Here is a 22,120-nt window from a genome sequence, read left to right on the forward strand (position 1 = left end):
TGTAATTATGAGTCTTCGAGGATTACCTGCTTTGTGAATTTTGGGAAGCATATAGAAAGTGCCCATGCAGGGACTAGTTGGTATGAGTGATTGCAGTTCTAAATGCAAATTTTCAGGAGAGGATTTAATGAGCTCCCTAAGTTGTAATTTATATTCCTTGGTGGGGTCTTCATTTAGTTTTCTAAAGTATTTGTCATCTGACAATTGCATATCTCCCTCTTTTATGTAGTCCTTGGTGTTCATTATCACTACTGCTCCTCCCTTGTCTGTTGGTTTGATGGTGATAGCGTGATTATTTCTCAAGTCATGCATATCCTGCAACTCTTGGATGGGAATTCATGCATTCTTTATATTAATACTCCCCCTTCTAGCACCATCTTCTGCACTGTTCGCTTGTTTTTTTTCTCTCTCTCCCCCTCACTCTGTGTTCTTCACATAAGATATTTACGACCCTTTCTGCAAGAATGGTGTCTATGTTCTATCAAACCTGTCTTATCTGCACTCATGTCGCTTTAACCCTTGTAACTCAACTTTGAATTCTATGTGTCTTCTTGCTCAGAAATGCTTCAGACTTGAGAAAGGGAGTATCTCCCGAAAGCTTTTCATTAAAAATGTCTGTTAGTCCAATAAAAAAGGTATTACAAGGTACAAATTGTATCTGTTTTTTTTTTATTCTTTATTTTTGTTGTGCCTGTTATAGGTAACAATCAACATTTTGTACCGCTGCGCCACAACGGCTGCAGCGGGGTTTGACCAACAAATAGTATTAGCATGGTTAAAACAGTTATAACAGTAATTGTCTTGCACAGTTTTTTATATTGTTTGAAGTTGTGTGTTGTAGTGTTTCCAGGATGGCTTGTAGAGGTGGATGCAAGCGTGTAGTGTGGGATCGCGTGGTATTTAATCTAGATCGGTGTTAGGGTTGTGTCGGTTAGGGCTGTTCAGTATAGAACTATCCTATGATAGCGTGTTGTGTGGTTGTGGAGGGTGGGTAAACTGGCCCGCCTTAGGTGGCACCCCTGACCTAGGGGGTGGCGGGGGGGGAGAGTTGGCCGGTGTGGAGCCGAGCACCTGTCCTGTAGTGCCCCTTTTCCAGGTACTATTAGTCGTGGGGTGGTGGGTCCTTCATGGGGGACTCTCATGTGTGTGGTGTGGTAACATATTTACATATAGTTAATTATGAACAACTTGTAACAACTTGGCATTATACTTCGCAACTTTGCAGGTAGGTATACAGTCTTTCCAGAGTTCAGGTCCCTGGGTGGGTGGCCGTGCCAGCGTCAGGCACGAATGGGTTTATTCGGGAGGGGTTCCATGTATGAGAGTTTGCCCGTCAGGCGGTATGTTCTGTCTAGATTGACTTTTTTGGCCTGTGCGGCCGGCAAGATGGTGGCCACCAGGCGCCTCACATAGTGGGGGAGTTCTTCTGGAGTTACTGAGTCTGGTATGCCCCTTATCTTAAGATGATTTCTTCTTGACCTATCATCCAGTGTGGCTAGATGTATGGAGAGTGCTTGTTGCATGGTTTGTAAGTGATGGACGGTTTCTTGTGTAGCATTCATGCCTTGTTTGAGGTCAGCAATGTCCCCCTCTGCTGTGTTCACTCTGTCATTGACATTCTGTATATCAGCCTTGATGGCTGCCATGTTAGTTGCCAGTAGGTTTTTGATTTCTCCCACCAAGTTTTGGAAGTCCCTTTGGGTGACTGGAGCTGACCCATCCCCTGCAGTTAGTGTGGTGGGTTCTGTGGGAAGCTGGACGGGCTGTGTATGAGTCTCAGTCTGTGGAGGACTCTCTGGTGTTTCTGCGGCTCTGTTGTACCCAGGCGGCGCCATTTTAGGAGATGGCTGCCGCTGGAGCATATGCCCGATGTTCTGTGCCCCTGATGGTATGTGTTGGGGCGATTTTGGGGGTCTGCGTCCCATCTCGGCGGCTGTTGTAGCCTGCCCTGCCGGCCCCTGCTCTCCCGACGCACCTGGTGGTGTAAAGGCGCCGAACAAAGCCGCCAAGTCCAGGCTCTGGGTAGCGTGATAGGCCCCAGTCTTCCTCTTTTTCTTTGGCGCTTGGAAGAACGGCATATGTCGTGTCGGGCTCGTGTTCTCGGTGCTCTCGGGTGAGTCGCTTGGTCGTGCGGGTATTTAAGGGTAGTTTTAGGGATTTTTCTTCCCGTTTGTATCGGAGCTACCGCGACATGCGTCCGCTCCGGTTCAGGCGCAGGCTCCGCCCCCCCTGTATCTGTTTTTTACATGTTTTATATCAGTTAGCCATATGCCTCTAACACAAGATTTTTACTGTATAGCTGAGTGTTTTCAGGCTTGAGGCATTCTTGGAGGCCCATTTGGCTTGATCAATGTTATGCTGACAGCCCACTAATCTGTCAGGGGACATTCTGTCCCATCTTGACAACAAGACATTTAAGATGATTTGACAGGGTGACTTATTGTGAAGTTAAATTCTGGCTATCCCCCCGGGCTGTGCCTCCCACCACCCTCCCTCTCCCTGAACCCGGGTGGGCGTGTGGGGGGCGCCTGTTGGTACCCGTGGGAGGGGACACTGGAGATGGGGCTGCAAGTTACTGAGGGACCACAAGACACAGCAGATAAGTTCACCACTACATTGTCTAACTGTCTTCCTTTATCCAATTGCACTGGGGGGGGGGGGGGCACACTCTCCCACGGCAGCACACACTGGTTTAGGGGTGGGGGATGGGACCTAGCCCAGGGGATTTCCCAGGATCGCGCCCCACTTGGACACCCTCCCCTACTTTGGATAAGAGCACAATGGATGGAGGGAGACCATGACCATCTAGGAACAACATCTTATTATTCCAGTTTCTTTCTACCCACAACTTCATAGACATTTGGAGAGCAAAACACCCATCCACACAAGACTATACTTTTTTTCTCCCACCCTCACACCTCCTATTTCAGAAACGATTACGTTCAGGTCTCACCCAGCCTACTGCCATGAATTAAGAGATAGGAGATAGGCTCCATCTCTTGGTCTGATCATTTTGATATTTCCATTACCATAACAATTCCCAATGCCAGCACCCTTAGACTTGGAGAATGAACCTTCTCCTTCTCCATGACAAATTAGTCACAGGCACCATCTCTAAGTATATCACATTTGTCTGGCGACAACTCTTACAAAAACAAACAAACATGACAAACAGGCACCATCTCTAAGTAAATCACATTTGTTTGGCGACAACTCTTACAAAAACAAACAAACACGACTACTGTACTATCCACTTTCAGAGCTACATAGACTAGAAGCCCTATACAAAAATAACCCCACACAATCGATTTATGCACCACTCCTGGCCGTGAGACAACAAAAAACTCATGGCATCAGATACAGCTAAAGCCTTGATGTGGACACGGCAAAGATACTATGAGAGAAGCAATAAAGCAGACACTATGTTAGACAGACGTCTTAAGCAACAATTAAAATCTAAAGAGATATTTAAAATACGCACCCCTGCAGGTACTATCAACGACTCTCCCGATGGGATCAGAGATATATTTCAACAATATTACACTAACTTGTATAATCACTCTCCAATGTCCCCTGAACAAAAGATAACCAATACTAATTTGACAAACACTTTTCTAGACTTACTTACCCACTTTGCCCTCAGAAGTTAGGAACTCCCTATGTGCTGAAACAACAATCAAGGAAATAGCAGAGACATTGGGTTAATATAAGCCTAATAAGAGCCCTGGTCCAGATGGATTTACAGCACTATACTACAAGACCTTTAAGGACCAATTAACAAAGCATCTATGTTCAGTGTTCAATGCCCTACTCAGGGGGAAAAATTCCCAGCAGACATTGGCTAACATTTTTCCCCTACCAAAACCTGACGAAGATCATATGGAACCGGAACGCTACCGCCCTATATCTCTCTTGAACGCTGACATAAACATTCTCACTAAAGCAATGGCCAACAAACTCAACCCCTTTTTGGAGGCATTGATCCATCCGGACCAGGTAGATTTTATTCCCAACAGACAAGTCTCTGACAACACGCGCAGAAACTATTACACACATTATAGACCTCTGGGACAAAGTAATTACAAATATATTCTTGTCCCCATTAACCCCCATCCTGCGCAACAAGTTATTCCCACCTGGATTCACACCCTCACTTTGAACTCATTACGAGCATAGGGATATCACACAGATTGGACATCTGTATATGGATTATTCAATTTTGTAATACACTAATATCCCAGACCAGGACACACTCACACCATTCGACTTCTTTCACAAGTTAAAACTCAGGAGTTTTGGCATACAACAGGTGGGTTCAGCTCTAATGACCCCTTTTGAGAGCGAATGTATGCATACACCTACCAGAAAATTACAGATATCCTACCTGTATATACAACTCGCAACGCACTCTACCCAAATAATCTTACCGTATGTAAAAGAATGGGAAACAGACGTGGGTCTCCCTAAAGAGACGACCGGCTGGCCTGATATTTGGAAATCAATAATATCACTTACAACTTGTGTCACCCATAAAGAACAAGATTATGAAATGCTATTCAGGTGGCATCTAACTCTTCACCAACTTGCAATCATGCACCATTCAACAAATAACAAGTGTTGGAAGCAATGTGGAGAGTTCTGGATTTTTCAACACCAGTGTTAATTTTGGCATCAAATTTCAATTTAGTTTTAGTCATAGTTTTTGTTTACTAAAAAGCCATTTTAGTTTTAGTCACATTTTAATCATCTGAATTGTTTTAGTTTAAGTCTAATTTTAGTCAATTAAATATCCAGTAGATTTTCGTCAACAGAACTAAAATGTAATGGGTTTAGTTAAAGGAACTGTTAAGGTAAAAAATCAGTAATGATACTAAAGGCCTAGAGGAGGCGGGCTGAGAGCTAGCCGTATAGGAGGCATGTGTGGGTGTGGTGGGTGTAGGTGTCATAAGTGGGTGTGCCACTTAAGCTAGAGGTAGGGTGGGGTCTTATAAATAGCAGTAATTTTGTCTCCCTACCTCAGCCATCTTAGAATTAACGGCGTGGTAACATCTTTCTGCATCTACCACTGCTTGTCTCACGGCCAAGGGGATGGATATTGATTTAATCCTTGCTGCCCTCCGGGCTGAGGCCCTTCAAGATGGTGGCCGGCACCTGCAGTCCCAGCTGGTATGGCTGCAGGGTGCTGCTGTTTTGGCTGCTCCCTCTGACAGCAGCCATGGGAACCAGCACCGTCACGCATGTCCCCCTGCCCGGTATAGCCCCTCACGGGAGGGTCGGGTGAGGGAGAGGAGTAGGAGCCCTGTCGCCGGCCCGCGCGCCAGGTCCCCCGCGGCCAGCACAGCTTCCCGCGCTCCCAGCACATCCTCCCATGTGGCCGCACGCCGGGTTAGTGCCGGCCATGCTGCTTTGCGGCTCCCCCCCCCCCCCTCCCCGGTCTCGCGGGCTAGGCGGAGGGCGGCCGCGAGACCTCAGCACCTCACCGTGCAGCGGACTATGCAGCGGGCACCAATCACCCGGTCGGCCCTGGCGGGATCTCCGGCGGTGCAGGGGCGGGTGACCCCCTCTTCTGGACAGGTGAGTAGGCCGCAGGTCGGGGGGTTCTGGGGTTCGGGGCAGGGAGCATGGATAACCTAATTCCCTTCACAGCCCCCCCCCGCTCTCCCTCCCCACTCTGTCTCCCCTGGGACTGCACCTGCTCCTGCTCCTGCTGTGCTGCCATCTGTATCTGACCCCATGGCATCTGGGTCACACTCTGTTCACCCTGGGTCTGCCCCTACCCTTCTCCCTTCCTCCTCAGGTCCCCCATCGTGGCTGGGGCCCTTACAGGGTCTCCTGGGCCTACCCCTCTTAATTTCCCTGCCTCATCAGCTGGCCCACTCATGGCTGGGGCCCAGCCTGGATTCCTTGGCCCCCCTTATACCGGATCACCCCACACTTATCCTGGCACTCTCACAGATCGGGCCCACTCTGCCCCCACTGGGCCCTCTCCTACCGGTTTCCCTCCTGCAGGGATGGGTGGGCTGGGTTCCATCTCACCTGTATTGTCTTCACAGATTACCCCTGGTAGACTCACGGTTCGGTTTCCTGACGCTGTGACTGGTGCAGTTCCTCTTGTGGTCGCAGTTCCAGCGGGGCCATTGCAGTCTAGTGGGCAGTGTGTGGTTCCACAGATGCCTTCGCATTCAGTTCCTGCCAGTGAGTATACTGGGTTAAAGAGGTTGGGGTCGTGGGGTATTGGCGCAGTCATCCCAGAATGGGATTCGTTGCTGCAAACTATGAGAAGTGTTTTACATTCTCTTGAAAAGGGCCCTCGCCCCGGGGCTCCCCCCCTTGGCTTTAGATAATCAGCTTCGGACGGGTTGGGCAAGTAGCGGGGGGCCAGCTAACTCAGGGGTCACATCATCTACTCCGGTCGTCTCAGGGGGGCCCACCGGCCCCCTAGAATCATTGCCCGTCGTGGTGGAACTTGAGCCCTCCGAGGGGTCGGCAGTGGACTCCACTGCGGTCCCGGATTTGGGTGTTGCACCCGCTGTGCACGGGGCGGCGTACATGTGTTGGTCAGGCCCGCTGGGCCTCCATTTGACACCGGAATTGCGTGCCAAGATAGATAAAGGGGAATTTGTAGAAATATTTTCCCTCCTCCCTATGGAGGACCTGCCTCGGACTGATCCTGCAGCAAAGGAGTCTGAAAAGGAGAAAGAGAAGTTTCGGTATCGGAAGATACCAAAAACTTTTGGGAATTGGATCAGGGCTTTTTCTATCCTGGCTAGCGTTATTGGAGAAAAGACCCCCAACAAATACTCTTCTCTATTTTGCTACCAAGATATGATATGGAATGCGTGTCGGGTTTACGGCGGGTTAGGCTGGTGGCGGTATGACGAGCAGTTCCGATAGCGCTTAGCGGTTCGTCCTTCCCAGGGTTGGGATCAAATGGATATCGGTTTGTGGTTGGCCATCATGACCCGCCCGGCCTCACATCAGGGGGGCCTGTCGTCCTTTCTTGGGGGGGGCGGCACGGGGTCCTCACCCACAGCGTCGCCCAGTCAGCGTAGAACAGGTTGTTGTTGGCAATATAACGACGGCCAGTGTAAATTCGGCACAGGTTGTTTTTTCAAGCATGAATGCTCCGGCTGCGGCGGGTCACACCCCGCTTCCAGATGTTTTAAACGGGGCAGGTTTGGCGAAAAAGGGGATGCCATGGGCGCTAAGAGTGAAGACGCCGGTGGACGTCGACGCGATGCAACCGTGGCTAAAACATTATAGGAACAAAAAGGCGGCTGCCGAGGCCGGGGCCAGGCCGCCGAGCGAGATGGTCGCATGTCAGACCAGCTCCTGAAACTTCGGAAGAAATGAGCAAGAAAATCCGACTTTTCAGCAGAAAAAAGGTGTCCAACGACGGTGAACCTCATCGGGTGGAGAGTACCGGACCCAGGGTGAGGCTGGCCCGACTGGTTTCAGTCCCCTGGTGGAAGAATCCTCACTGGCGCCAACGAGGCCTACTCCGGCGGTGAGTGGAGCAGACGGCCGCTGCTCCGCTATCCTGCCCATCGGTGCTCAGACAAGGGCCAGACCCGTTCCCCCCCCTATGGACCGGGGGGTGATCCCGGTCCTCACCCCCGCATGCCCCGACCACCCAGGGAGCAGCAGCAGGGCCGCCCTGTTTCAACACCAAGGCGCAGCAGTGAAGATGGCGGAGACCATAGGGGATGGCGCCAAAACTGGCAGTGAGGCCCAGAAGCGGCCCACACCGCTCCCCCTGAAAAGTATGTACCTGCGGGCCGATCCGGCAAGAGGCGACAACTTCACAAGTGAGTCCCACTGGAAACACCTTTGCGGCTACGGCCTGAAAACACACAGTCGGGAGAGATCCACTCCACAGCTTACTCACCAACACAAACGCCGACCCCCGCTGAGACACCCAGGCCACACACTGCTCGACTGAGAGGACTCCGACTCACATCACGGCAGCACAGACCGGCACAGAGGGCTCCCACTCATCCCCTAAAAAGCATTGGCTGACACTATGGAGACGGGGACATTGTGGGCTGAATGCTCGCAGCCGCGGAGGTTTCTCTGTTTTAACTGGACTCCCATGACTGTCTGCCGACATTGCTGCTTCCCTCTCGTTTCCCTAGCCTGTTCACACGGGGGTTTGCGGGGAGAGATGTTACTGGTAGCTTATTAGATTTCACATGAGAATAACTATGTCCAGACTAGCTCAGATTCAAGCGAGTTAAAACCTATATGTGCCTTTGCTGATTGCAACCTATGCTCCGTAACATACATGTCTATTTTAAGTTTGCATGATTATTTTACGTTAAAGATTGTTATAATGCAGCTAGGCACTTACAGCACCACTAATTAAAATGTCAGTATTAGCGATGAAAATAGCGAGAACACCATATGCTTGAGCTCTACACTCTACCACTATCATTATAAAAATTGTGATACTCATTGACCATCATTACTATTATATAAAAATCTGCAGACCCTCTATGTGTCATATGTATAACACATGTTGAAAATGCGCACGTGACTGCTATTGTGGCACCACGGCATACCTGTGAACCCTTGCACACAAAAATAAAGAATAAAAAAAAAAAAAAAAAGGCGGCTGCCTTGCTACTGGAAGCTTTTAAGTATGCTTTTTGGATTCCCCATTGGGCTCGTTCGGCGTCCGGGACGTGCCGGAACCTGCGTTCTGTTGCTGACCACCCGGGGGTGGTCAGGGACAAACTGGCTAAGGAAGTGGCATTGGGCCGCATGGGTGGCCCTTTTCGGGACCCACCCCTCCCCGATCTCCGGGTATCGCCGTTAGGCGTCGTACCCAAGAGAGAGCCTGGAAAATTTCAGTTAATTCATCATCTATCACACCCCCAAGGGGATTCTGTGAATGATGATATTGCAGCGGAGCTGTGCCGGGTTTCATACGCTTCGTTTGATGCGGCGGTGTGTATGGTTAGGGCCGCGGGCGCCGGTGCACTCATGGAAAAAATCAACATTGAGTCGGCTCTTCGCCTACTACCGGTTCACCCGGAGTGTCATCATCTTCTAGGGTGTTCTTTCGAGGGGAAAATTTACGTGGATATGTGCCTCCCGATGGGTTGTGCAATGTCCTGTTTTTATTTTGAATGTTTTAGTTCCTTCCTGGAATGGGTAGTGAGAGCTGAGTCTGGTTATTACTCAGTGCTTCACTAATTAGATGATTTTCTGTGTGTAGGTCCCGCAGATTATGTGTGTAGGTCCCGCAGATATTCTGTATTACTAATGTATTTTCTTGTCACAGCTGGCGGGTATGGTCCTTGCCGAACCAGTTGGGAAAAGGAGTACACTGGATGAAGGAATGCTGGGTCTGGTCCCTCCCCATACCTTGGGAAATGTTTTGGTATTTGGGCGTGCCCTCCATGCCAGGAAAAGCGGCCAGGAGTTGGCATGGGGAATTGTATGGGCCAAGGTGAAGGCCAGATAGCTTGGACGAGGGGGGAGGGCAGGTGCCCGGGAAGGGGGTACTCCAAAAAAGTTATTATGGTCCGGTTGGCAAGGACGGGTTTTGAGTTATATATATGCTCATATAAAAAGTATACTTTGAAGTGGTTTATACCTTTATACTTATTATATATATATAAATAAAGCTGTGGCCTGTTTATACCACATTTATGTTTCCTGGATTTAATTGGATAAAGGGAAAGGTGGGGGTGGGGTGGGGGGAGCGGTTGGGGATATAATGGGCACCACACAATAACCACTACCTGCACACATGACACTCTCACAATGTCTGTCCACCAATGACTGTGCTTCAGTGATTTTCTCTATAGATCTTGATAGGACGTTCAAACAACTGCATCCATCTCTCTCAGCTAATTAAATCTGCCTAGAAACAGGAGGAATTTATGTCACAAATGCTAAGTAGGGACTTTTGATTTAGTTAAACTTGGAGAAGTCCTGGCCTGGGGTGTTCAGGGGATTCAGATAAGTTTAAAACTAAACCATTCAAAAACTGTGTGAGCACTTATATGGTATGGTAGCAGGGCACCATTGGCACCATAACCACAAAAACACAGAGTGGTTACCGTGCTTACACTATCTCTTTAACCCCCCTGCACCTTCAAAGTTACTACCCTCTCAGTTTCTAAATTATCTGTCCCCTCTAGTTCAGTTCTCCATCTCCTTGTCCGTTTCAGACACCCTTCTTCATCAGTTTTGTGCAATCCCTAAGCCCATTCTGTAATTGCTCCCACTCAATTAGTTAAATGCTAATTGTAAATAAACAAAAACAAAACTAAAACCATGAAACAAAAAGACAAAGTATATACACTAAAGATGTACACGTATATTATGGGTAGCGCCAGGTGAACTTCACAACCACCTAAGAAAATGTATAGCAAACAAACAAAAGTGGAAACCACCCAAAATACGTATAAAGAAGGGACAACCTGATGTAGATCAAATGTCCTTAGATCGAATAAACAAACGATAAATTCAGGCCTTTCACCCTCTCAGGGGTTATGTGATGAGTATGGGTATCCTCCAACACGGTATATGTGAATGTAAAAGAATGCAATATAGTGAAGTATGTTTAGAAATATACAAAATCACATTTATTCATTGCACTTACAAAATAGCAGCATAAAAAGGCATCTCTCCATATACATATGGAACTCCTGGTGGTGGTAGTAGAGTATCCACAGTGGAGGTCCAGAGCCAATAGAAGAAATGCAGGATTCGAACAAATAAATTAAAAACAAAAACAGTCATTATTCCAGAGCAGAGATTGTGATCAAGTTTTTCAGGAGGAGTTCCCACTGCCCTTGTGATGTTTCCGATGCAGTGAGCAATAAGGAAGAGGTGCAACGCAGTACACATAAACAATGGTTAAAGTAGATTTGACTCAATATTTACCATGTTAAAGTTCAAAATGAAGTTCAGTTTTCCTTTTCATAATATTTTGCATGTAAACGGTTTACCTTTCAGGTCTTTGGGAAGTGCAACTCCATTTTCATCCAAATTAATCTGTTCCAGTAGAAGAGGGCCTACAACAAATATCTAATTACATTTCCAAATATTTCAGTTTTTACAAGTTAGATCAGTGGTTCTCAAACCAGTCCTCATGGCCCACCAACAGTCCAGGCTTTATGCATTTCCCTGTTTTATACCAATGGAGATACTAACAAAACCTGGACTGTTGATGGGTCTTGAGGACTGGATTGAGAACCACTAAGTTAGATGAATAAATGGTGTTAAAATGGTCTTGAGAATACCTAGAAGCCCTGCATAGCTATGATCGGCCTGGCGACTTTCAACTTGGTGCATTTATTTAAAATTGAACATTCTAAGTGGTGTACCTTTAACTTAAACTAGTGGCCATTATTTCCCTCATCCCATAGATAAATCCAGGGCTGGTGCTACCATAAGGTGGCACAGGCCTTAGGGCACACCGGCCTGGAGAGGCAATATGTGGGCTTCGGATGACCTGCAGGAGGAGAGCGCACAGTGCTCCACCTCCTGCCAGTAACGTAAAGGAACATTATAGGCACCCAGACCACTTCAGGTTAATGAAGTGGTCTGGGTGACAGGTCCCCCAGGTTTTAACCCTGAAGCTGTAAACATAGCAGTTTCAGAGAAACTGCTATGTTTACACTGTAGGATTAATCTCTCTGACAGCCACTCGAGGCACTTCCTCGATCCTCAATGAAAATCGCATTGAGCACACTGAACGTCCATAAGAAAGCATTGATTAATGCTATCCTATGGGCGGTTTGAATGCGTGCGTGTGCATTCGGCTCCACTCGGGAGCTAACGTTCGTTGGGGAGGAGAGGTCACCAGCGCCGAGGGAGCCCGGCGCTGGATAAAAGTAAGTGGCTGAAGGGATTTTACCCCTTCAACCCAGCGGGAGGGGGCCCTGAGGGGGAGGGGGGGGGACCTAATAACCCTATAGTGCCAAGAAAACTTATTTATTTTCCTGGCACTATAGTGCTCCTTTATTGTAGCGTGGCCGAGCGGACAGCACCTCTCTAAAGAGGAAGTGCTCAGTGAGAGCACTGAACAGCTTCCTGTCAGTCCAAGTAGAGGAAACAAACTCCTCAAATGCAGTCTGCTCAGCCACGCTACATGCAGGGAGGAATGCAGGCTTGCAAGGGGAGGAAGAGAGAAGGGCACACTAAAGGGCCTTGGTAAGGGGACAATGACACAGGGAGGTGCTGAGAAGATGATAAAGAAGGGGACAGTGATAGTTCTAAGGAAGGGGATGATAACACACACACAGAGGGTGGACAATGGAACAATGGCACACACAGAGGGGCTGGGAAAGGGAACAATGACACACACAGAGGGGCTGGGGAAGGTAAAAATGACACATACAGAGGGGCTGGAGAAGGGAACAATGACACACAGAGGGGCTGGAGAAGGGAACAATGACACACAGAGGGGCATGGGAAGGGAACAATGGCACATACAGAGGGTCTGGGGAAGAGAACAATGACAAACACACAGAGGGGCTGGGGGAGGGGACAATGACACATACAGAGGGATGGGGGGGGCAACAATGACGCATACAGAAGAGCTGGGGAGGGCAACAATGACGCACAAAGGGGCCGGGGGAAAATAAGAGACACATAAAAAGGCTAGGGGAAAGTAAGACACACACAAAGGGGTGTAAGACAGAAAGGGGAAAATGGGGAATAGAATACACTAAAGGGGATGTAAGACACAAAAAGAGGGTAAGATACACAAAAAGGGGTAAGACATTTAAAAGGAAGGTTAAGAAGCACACAGGTGAAGATACATTTTGTTTGGGGGGGGTGGGGTAGCGGCAAAAAGCATCTGCACCTGAGTAGTCAAAAATGCTTGCACCGGCCCTACATAAATTCCAATAGCAGTGGGACCAAAAGCATAATACATGTATTGGCAACAACTGGGGTATTCCATTCTACTAACATAGACTTTGATTTAATTCATTTCAGCATTTCGGATTACAAACCGTTAGAAATACTTTTCAAAGGATTGATCTATAGAAGCCACCATTAAAGTCCCTTGCGGAACTTTTGTAGATAAATCATTTCAAAAGCTTTTCTAACAGATTGTGATCATTTGAAATGCTGATCCAAATGCGTTAAATCAAGGCTATAGTTAGGACTCAAATGTATTCTCTCCACATCTCCACTGTTGAAGGAAAATAGAGTTTTAGTGAGCGTATCATTTAAGCTGGCTTTTTTAAAAATGGAAATCCTCCATTGGCAGTATACCCAGATTGTTTAGTGGTCATTGCACATAGAGAGTAGGAGGTATGTGCATTCCTCGTTTAATTCACCTCTAACACTTCTATCCCTGGGCCCCGTGCACGATGTACAATATTCAGTGAAAAGACATATAATGCCAAGACAATGGAGCAGTGAGTGGTGTCTGCTGAACTCTCTGCATGGTCCTAGGGCCCTTTGTTTAGTGAGTGTATCTAATAATGTGCATTCGCCAAACAAAAAACAGAACCCCAAAATCGATACGGTCCCAGTGTATTCGGTACAGATGGGAGGCCTGCAAATACACCACTACAGTCACACACCTACCACACAAGCACACTTGTGCATTTTGACATTCTAACATTACACTCACAGACCCTGACACCAAACACACAAAACTCCATGCCACGCACATGATGTAAAATATAAAGTCTATAACCCTTCGTGCACGTGTTTGTAATGAGTAGTTTTCAGGCCTGGCTCGAAGCTTAGGACTCTAGAGTGGTGACACATTGAAGGGACCAAATCTACTCATCTTATAAGCGGAATATTAGTGGTCTTTAAGATCCCCGTCTGTTACCTAATCGACTGATTTCTTCCAGGACTCCAAGCAAGTTAGGATGTGGGCAATCATTTTGGATGGCGAAGAGGCTCCCCCAAAGTCCTATCACGGCTTCTTTTCCCAAATCATAAATATCTTGGATCAACATTGCAGAAAATACAGAGTCTCCACACTGTTTTTTCAAGGATAAGTAGTACTGGAAATAAAACAGAAACAGCAGCTTGACTACAAAGTTTATTTCCAAACTGAAATATTTTAGTTTACACCTCAAATCCACCGGTGTATTAAAGGGATACTACAAACACCTAATGCTGTTTAGCTTGCTGACGTACTTTAGCTGTGAAGAATTTTCAAAAATTTTAGATTTCAATAGAAAGTGGCACTTTTATAAATTAACCTTATGACACTGCCCTGTCTGTCAATCAGACTGGTCCTGTTACTTCCTGGCTTGGTTAGCTCAGTAGAACTAAACTCAAGAGACAACAATTGCCCAGAGAACCTGCCTTGCAAACACTTCTCATTGAGCTGCATTGGGAAATCTGTGATTGGACAGACACATAAAGTCTGGGTGTGGTTAGGAGGGGAGGGCTTGCAAAGGCAGCAGACAAGAGAACTGCAGCTTTTGGAAGCTGTTTTTAGATATACCACCACTTTAAAAAGGCATAATTAAATGCATGCCTATTTTCATTGGCAGTATATATGCTAAATAAAAGGGGAGTGTTTTTTAACAGTTAACATAAAAGCAGGGCAGAGAAGTAATGAGAGAGTTGCACTGTGTATCACAATACATTGGAACTCTGCAATCTTCAAGCTCTGACAGACAAATGCACAAAGAGGAGCCCATCATTAGTGAAACCCAGTTTATTGCAAAAACAAAATTTAAAACGATATATGCACCCGGAATTTGCTGGGATAAATACAGCACTTATCGTGTATATCGCTATAAGGCATCCTTGCAACACCAGATAATGTTGTACACTGTGCCCATCTTGCTGTGTGGTATTCTTCTGGGATCACCTCCAGCTATGCATTGTCTATAAATTTCATGAGAAAAGTCTCACTCCCTTAGAACACTTCCTCATGCGATCCCAGAAGAGTATCATGCACAAAGTAGTGCTCATGAGATTAGTAAGTTTGCATGATATCAGGGCTGCCATCAGGGCCGGTTGTCATGGGCCTGGTGGTCCTGGGGCGCCCGGACTGCTCTGAAAGTCCCGGGCCCAACATTCCTTATGTGCACATATATATATTCTCGCTATACATATGTGCACTGTGGGCCCCCTGCTACCTGCACATAGGGGCCCAGCACACTCTGTGTTTCTTATCCAGCTGCTCTGTGTCTCACTTTTGCGAGTCCCGCAGATGTCTGAGCATTGCCACGAGTTACCATGGCAGCGCTCTGCACAGCACGCAAGCAGGTCCTTATACAAGCACACACTCTGCACTCACTACATTCATTATACACACTATGCACTCACTACAAACACACTACATTCATTATACACACTGCACTCACTACAAACACACTACATTCATTATACACACTCTGCATTTACTACAAACACACTACATCATTATACACACTCTGCATTCACTACAAACACACTACATTCACTATACACACTCTGCATTCACTTCAAACATACTACACTAATTATACACACTCTGCCCTCACTACACATACTTAATTATTTATACACACTTTGCACTCACCACACTCACTACATTCATTGTACACACTCTGCACTCACTACACACACACTTCATTCACTATACACTCACTACATTCACTATACACACTCTGTATTCACTACAAGCACACTACATTTCCAATAAACACTCTGCACTCACTACAAACACTCACATTAATTATACACAAACTGCATTCACTATACACTCACTATACACACTTTGCACTCACTACATTCACTATACACTCACTACACTTACTATGCACTCACTACATTCACTATACACACTCTGCATTCACTATACACACTCTGCATTCACTACAAACATACTACATTCACTATACACACTTTGCACTCACTACAAACACACTACATTCACTATACACACTCTGCATTCACTACTCACACACTACATCCACTTCACAAACACACACTCTGCATTCACCATACATTCACTATATAAACACACTCTGCATTTACTATACACACACCTACATTCACTACACAAACATACCCTGCATGTAATGCATACAAACATTACAGACATTACACAAAACGTACAATTTGCATCCACTATGCACACTGTATCCATGACACATACCGCATCCACATCACACATTTTACATCCACTATACACACACCACATACAGTACACACACTTCATCCTTGTGGGCAGACTCAGGATGGGCCCTGTGTAAGGGCCCCCAAAATTTCTGATGGCAGCCCTCCATGGGATTATCTGTTGTGGCAAGGACACCTATTTGGTAGTGACATATACAATAAGTGCAGTGTTTAGCACTGTAAATTGTGAGTGCATATATGATTTTAAATTCTGTTTTTGCAAATAACTGTTTCATTATTGGGGGCTCTTCCACGTGCACCTGTCTTTCAGAGCTTGAAGATGTCAAAGATGCACTAGCAGTAGGACCGATGAATGATATAGCCGCCATTTTTCGAGAGGACACAGTAGTGTGACTTCAAGCACTAAGACATTTAGACATATACTGATCTCTGATCTCTTTATATAACTAGTGCACAGTGGTTTGTCTCAATAGGGGTTTTGGTGCAGACCCAGTGTACTTTTGGTGTTTTAATTTTATACAAGGGAACTGTGCTCTGCCAAATTATAGTTCCACAAAACCTAAACAGAGAAAATTAGCGGTCTGAGATTGTGCAAAATCTTAGAAACTTGATAGCTTGCCCTTCGGCTAGTCCCAGCTCAGCTCTCAAAGCTGTTTTTGCTCACTGGTGCCATTACAAAGAGAACTAATACCACTGCACATCAGACTGATCCAACACAAAAGGAAAGTCCAGAACTAAAATGCCAGCAAGTTCTCTCTGCACGAGAGATGCAACCCTGAATGATTGTTTCGACCTGCTTTGGACTTCGTCAGCGAGATGTAGCTGATACCACTCTAGGCACAGTGTGCATGGTGCCCATGTCTGGATTACCCTTTTTACCCCTGTTGCTTAAGTACAATAGATAAACACTAATTGTAACATATCTTGCATTGCTATACAGGTAACATATTCCATTCTACTCTTTGAAGTTATTACATAACATGTATGTGGTCGGCTGTGGTCACCTGGTGCGGGCTGTATTCTATTTTATACATCACATACCTCTGTGGGTTCGGATTAATGGGAAGGGGTGTTAGGTAGTGTCCATAGGGCTGCAGCTGGATAGGGTGCTTTGGATTTGTAATAGTTGTCCCAAGATTGCCAGATTGTTTGTGAGTCGGTAACCCATCTTTTCATAAATTCTTGTTGTTTGAAGGGCTGTAGCAAACTTTCTATAGGAGGTGTTAGTGTGGAGTTCCAGTGCCTTGCAATATGTATTTTAGCTGCTATCGAGATATGGGCACTAACTTTCTCTTGACGTAGCCAAGCAGCATGTCTAAACGGAAGCATTGTGTTAATTGTCTTTAATAATTAAGTGTATTCTTGCCCAATAAGAAGATATGCATTCCCAGATACACAAAGCATAGTACCATCCTTCTGTTTAAACATCCAACAGCAGCCGGAGGAGCCTGGGTAGATATGTGCAAGTTGTACGGGGACCAAGTAACATCGGAAAAGCAGTTTCCTGCTCGCCTCCCATTGGGATATGCATTTTGAGGTATTCTTCATTTGAGTTGCTGCTGAGGAGTGAATCCGTGTTTGTCTTCTCTAAGTCTTGCCTCTAAGTCTCGCAAATGAGAGATCAATGATTGCTGTTTAAGTCTCCACTTCTTTTAATATTGCGAACTGAGCTGCAATAAAACGTGCAGAGAATGAGGTTACGCTGGGTGAGGGGTATGATCATGCGATGAGAGCTAATTTGGATGCTTTCAAAGATTATAGAATAGGGGGTCAGTCTGGCATAGATCAATGCGTAAATATTGTTTGTAAGCAGCCGAGCAGAAGGTGTGGTCTCGTTCAGTGGAATCTCTCTCTCCAGGTGTTGTGCATGCCAAGACTAGTAAACTCTGATAGCTTGTTTAGTCGGCTAGCAATTAAAGTCTCTGGCAATGACAAGTCTTCCTCCCTTCATTCAATGGATTCTTTTGAAGAATCTGGCATGTAACGTAGCTTGGTTATGTATATGCTGTGGGCAGGGGCGCTATAGGAATTCCTTTGTTATCAAGGCCTATCACTAGAACCAGAAGTCTGCCTGTAGGATCAGTGAGGGAAATCCATTTAGTTTTGGTAGGGGAATATGCATGGTAGCTGAATCCCCTAGAATTTTAGGAGATTGGATTCTCAGAAATGTGTCTCTTGGCAGCATAATATCTCTGATTTGGCCTTAGCTGTGTTAAGGAGAACCAGTTGCATATTTTAAGCCCCCCCCCATATTAATAGAACAAAATACTGAATGGTGGCATTGTGACATAAATTGACAATGTGCCTGATGCAATATTGTACATAACTCGCTGCACTGAGGTTACTTTCTGGTTGTCTATGGGACCCTGTAGTAAATTGCTTGAAGCTTACATAGCTCACAGCTCTCCGCAGGACGAAGAGGATTGGAAAGGGAATAGAAAAGGGAAAAAGGACATATACTTTCCCACCATTACATTACAGAGAAGAGAGAGCGCACAATGCACTTTAGTAACATTAAATATAACTTTTGTCTCTAATGGGAGGAAGGGACTATAACTCCATAGTGTACTGGCCTGTTAATCTGCATTAAAGAACTTTGGTTACTTTTCTTTAGCTTTTTTTTTTAATCATTAAGTAGATAGTTAACAATTATAGAGTAATTTAGTTTCGAGTTCCATGCTAACAAGTTCTAATAACACTTTCAGAGAGGCCTGACTTATACAACATTTTTAGTGCTAACCGGCCAAACTAACACACCAACCAAGTCTCATCTTAGCTGAGCACAATAACCAGACACAGAACATGAGAGAACATTACAGCTACTTAAACAAGTGTATATTTAGCAATCATTAATCACACAAAAGAATATAATTAAGGTTGTCTGGCACAGAACTTGCAGCTTGCAAGGGTTGCTGCAGACTGCACACAGTGGTCCCCAGGTGTCGTATAGTGAGCTTTGGTCCTCTGCCATCAGGTTCCAAGACTTGAGACCTTCCTCAGTGCTGTTGATGGGCTTTAAGATGTTGTTTTGCCAAGTGGGGTAATCCATCTACAGGAAACGCTGTGGTTCCGTAACTGCTTGGTGATGGAGACAAATGCTTGCCTTTTGGCTATTGTGGCAGCTGAAATGCCAGAATACAATCTCAATTCCAGGAACAGCTCAGGGAAGGTGTGAATCTTGCGGTCTGAGGTCATGAGCGCCTCCTTGGAGGTGTGTAATCTAACTATTGGGTCACATGGGGCAGGAAGTCCCTGTGGTTTGACAACATGATGTACCATGTCCAGTAGCCACTAGGTGCCCAGCAGAACTGGTAGGATGGCTCTGAAGAAAAACATACGCAAAGCTGGCAGCTCGTCCCAATAGACAGTCACCGATACGCTGCAGATTCCGATGTTATTACGCCTCGCCCAGTCCTCTGCATCAGCTGCCTTCATCAGCAAAGAGCCTATGTGGTCTGTCCAGTCCCACAAGGCCTGCAGGTCAAGGTGCAGATCTGCAGCAATAGTGTGGAAATGTGCCTGGATGATTGATATCCGCTCTTGCAGCATGTCGTGTATTCTGCGTTCCAATGTGGGGCATGTGTCTGATAACTTTGCTGTGATCTTCAAAGCTGTGTCCAATTGTGGTGATGAGGAAGCCGTGTATCCTCTATCTTGTGGGGGCCATGTGGACTCTCAGTTTTGCTGGCTAGAGGTTTTCGGGGGCTCTGAGTGCCGATGATGAGTCAAACGCATGTGTAAAAGTGAGGGTATTATTTCCTGGCAACCTGAATATTTTGCAGTAGTGGCTGTATATTTGGGAATTATACAGACATGCATTTGCTCTGAAGAGCTGCTAGGACACGCACCCATCTGAATAGATTGGTTGCTACATTTAAGTGCTGCTTCTAAGTGTGTGATTGGAGATATTCTGGAGATAAACTGGAGGTAATCTGAGCTATTCAGGAGGACAAAAAATAAAAAAAATGTAATATTTGTTTGATTTAAATTATTCACCTCATTATCATATCAGTCTAATATGCAAATGATATAAGTTCTCTTTGTAATGGCACAGAATGAGCTAAATCCAGTTTGAGATATTAGAAGGGCGCTACCAAAAGGGCAAACAACTTGAGCTGTTTTCCATTCTCAAAACTCTCTTGCTTTCCATTAAACTTAAACCTCATACTTTTCTGAAAACCCGTTTTTTTTTTTTGACAAAACAACAAAAACAAAAAAACTGTAGCTGTGAGGTCACAGAGACAGTTTAAACAACACAAACCTTAACAATGACTACTTGAGACCAATTAGATATAAATAACCTGGATCTCCTACCTCCATGTCCACAATGTTTCGATAGTTCAGTTCGCTCAGGATTCTTGTGCTGTCCAATGTCTCAACAATGTAGATAAGGTCATTGAAGAAGTATTTATATAAGCTATAATGATGGTGCATCTCGTACTCAGCCAGCTGCATACAAAATAGCTCCAGATCCTCTGAATATCAACAAGCAAAGAAAACCTCATTAATATAAATGATGGAATAAATCACAAGCTCATACAAAAAAGTTATGATATTCCTTGTCTGGTTACGGGTCAGAGGTGATTCCCTTACATTGATTCAAGGTGGAAGAAGGTTAGAAAGTGTTAGGTTACAAAAGTCTAGATTGGAAATCTCGGGAACTTGAATTAAAGCGTCTCTTTCACTTTTTTGTATCATATCATAAAGATATGTTTATGAAATCTAATGCTTACTGTGTAGTAGCCCCATTGAACCCCATTTAACCCCCATTGAAATTCCAACACAATCCAAAGATACCATAAGACAAAATAGGGACTACTTTGTCTTAGGGTAGAGCCTGAGGTTGACTAGAGCTGACAAAAGGCGTAGCTCCACCGTCAACTTTTGTCCAATCTGAGCAGCTGTCACAAATGACCACTGAGGGAATCAGGCATAGTCTCGCTCATAAATGGAGACTTTCACAGTCTTGCGGGTTATAGACTTCAGTGTTGTACAACAGCTCTCAAGCGGATCCTGACAAATGAAGATGACTTTCAGGAAGAAGATGACTGGGGCTACAAGGTATGGTTTCAGACAAATAAACATATCTTCCACTGCACCCTGCGGCCACAGGACCCTAACTAGAGATGGCACGTGTTGGGCTCTTCAAAGAATGCAAAGACTCCCAAAATAAAGGTCTGGTAATAGTTTGATCTATAAATTAGCATAGGTACTAATCAGTTTACATTTGTGAGAAAGGGGCCAAGTTTTGCTTTTGGCACCTGGAGAAAATTACAGTGAATTTCTATTTCACATCATCAATAATATCAGAAAGCTCAGTTCCATTCTTAATGTTAAAACGTTGCAAAAGTATTATAAATATATAATTGTAATATTCTTAAATTAGCTGTTTATTACTCGTAGATTCTGCTACTGCAGTTACTCTAGTACGCAGAGGTGTGTTACAGTTTTAACAGACCGCTTCACCCTGACAAACTCTATTCAGATACTCACCTTTCGTTACCACACGTCCACGGAATTCGTCGTCCATTTTCAGCGCTAGTACCTGCTGCAATTAGCATAGCCTTCAAAACAAAGAATGAGGAATTACTGTAAGTTTGAAATAACAATAAAAACACACAGCTATTCAATAATATGGGAATTGTCAGGAATTCAGAAGGAATTTCACATTTCTGGCCCAAAATAGCTGAACTGGAAACATTCTCTGAGTCATACTATACATCCAGATTGGATACTTAGATTTGAAATTCACTCTGGATTTTCTTTGAATTTCCAAATATTATCACTTTAATGAATAACCCTGACAAAGTATAACAACATTTCAAAAATTCGGATCGAAATGATACACAAAACAATACTGATCCTCTAAGCACCATAACAACTTTGCATCCTTCAGATGCAGACTACCCTTCACCCCCATCTTGATTTGCTTTGAATTCCCTACAATTCTCTCTTTAAACAAAATTTCAAGAATAAGAATTAAGGTCAAAATTATATATATATATAGAAATAACTTTATATATATATGTTTTCTGCTTGAAAATACAATACT

General features: G+C 45.2%; 1 pseudogene; it reads right to left on the bottom strand.

The window, feature by feature from the left end:
- The window catches only part of LOC134583073 (NACHT, LRR and PYD domains-containing protein 12-like), a 63,546-nt pseudogene that overhangs the window by 35,236 nt on the left and 6,190 nt on the right, over window positions 1-22,120 (bottom strand).

This window comes from Pelobates fuscus, chromosome 13, assembly GCF_036172605.1.
Source record: "Pelobates fuscus isolate aPelFus1 chromosome 13, aPelFus1.pri, whole genome shotgun sequence".
NCBI lineage: Eukaryota > Metazoa > Chordata > Amphibia > Anura > Pelobatidae > Pelobates > Pelobates fuscus.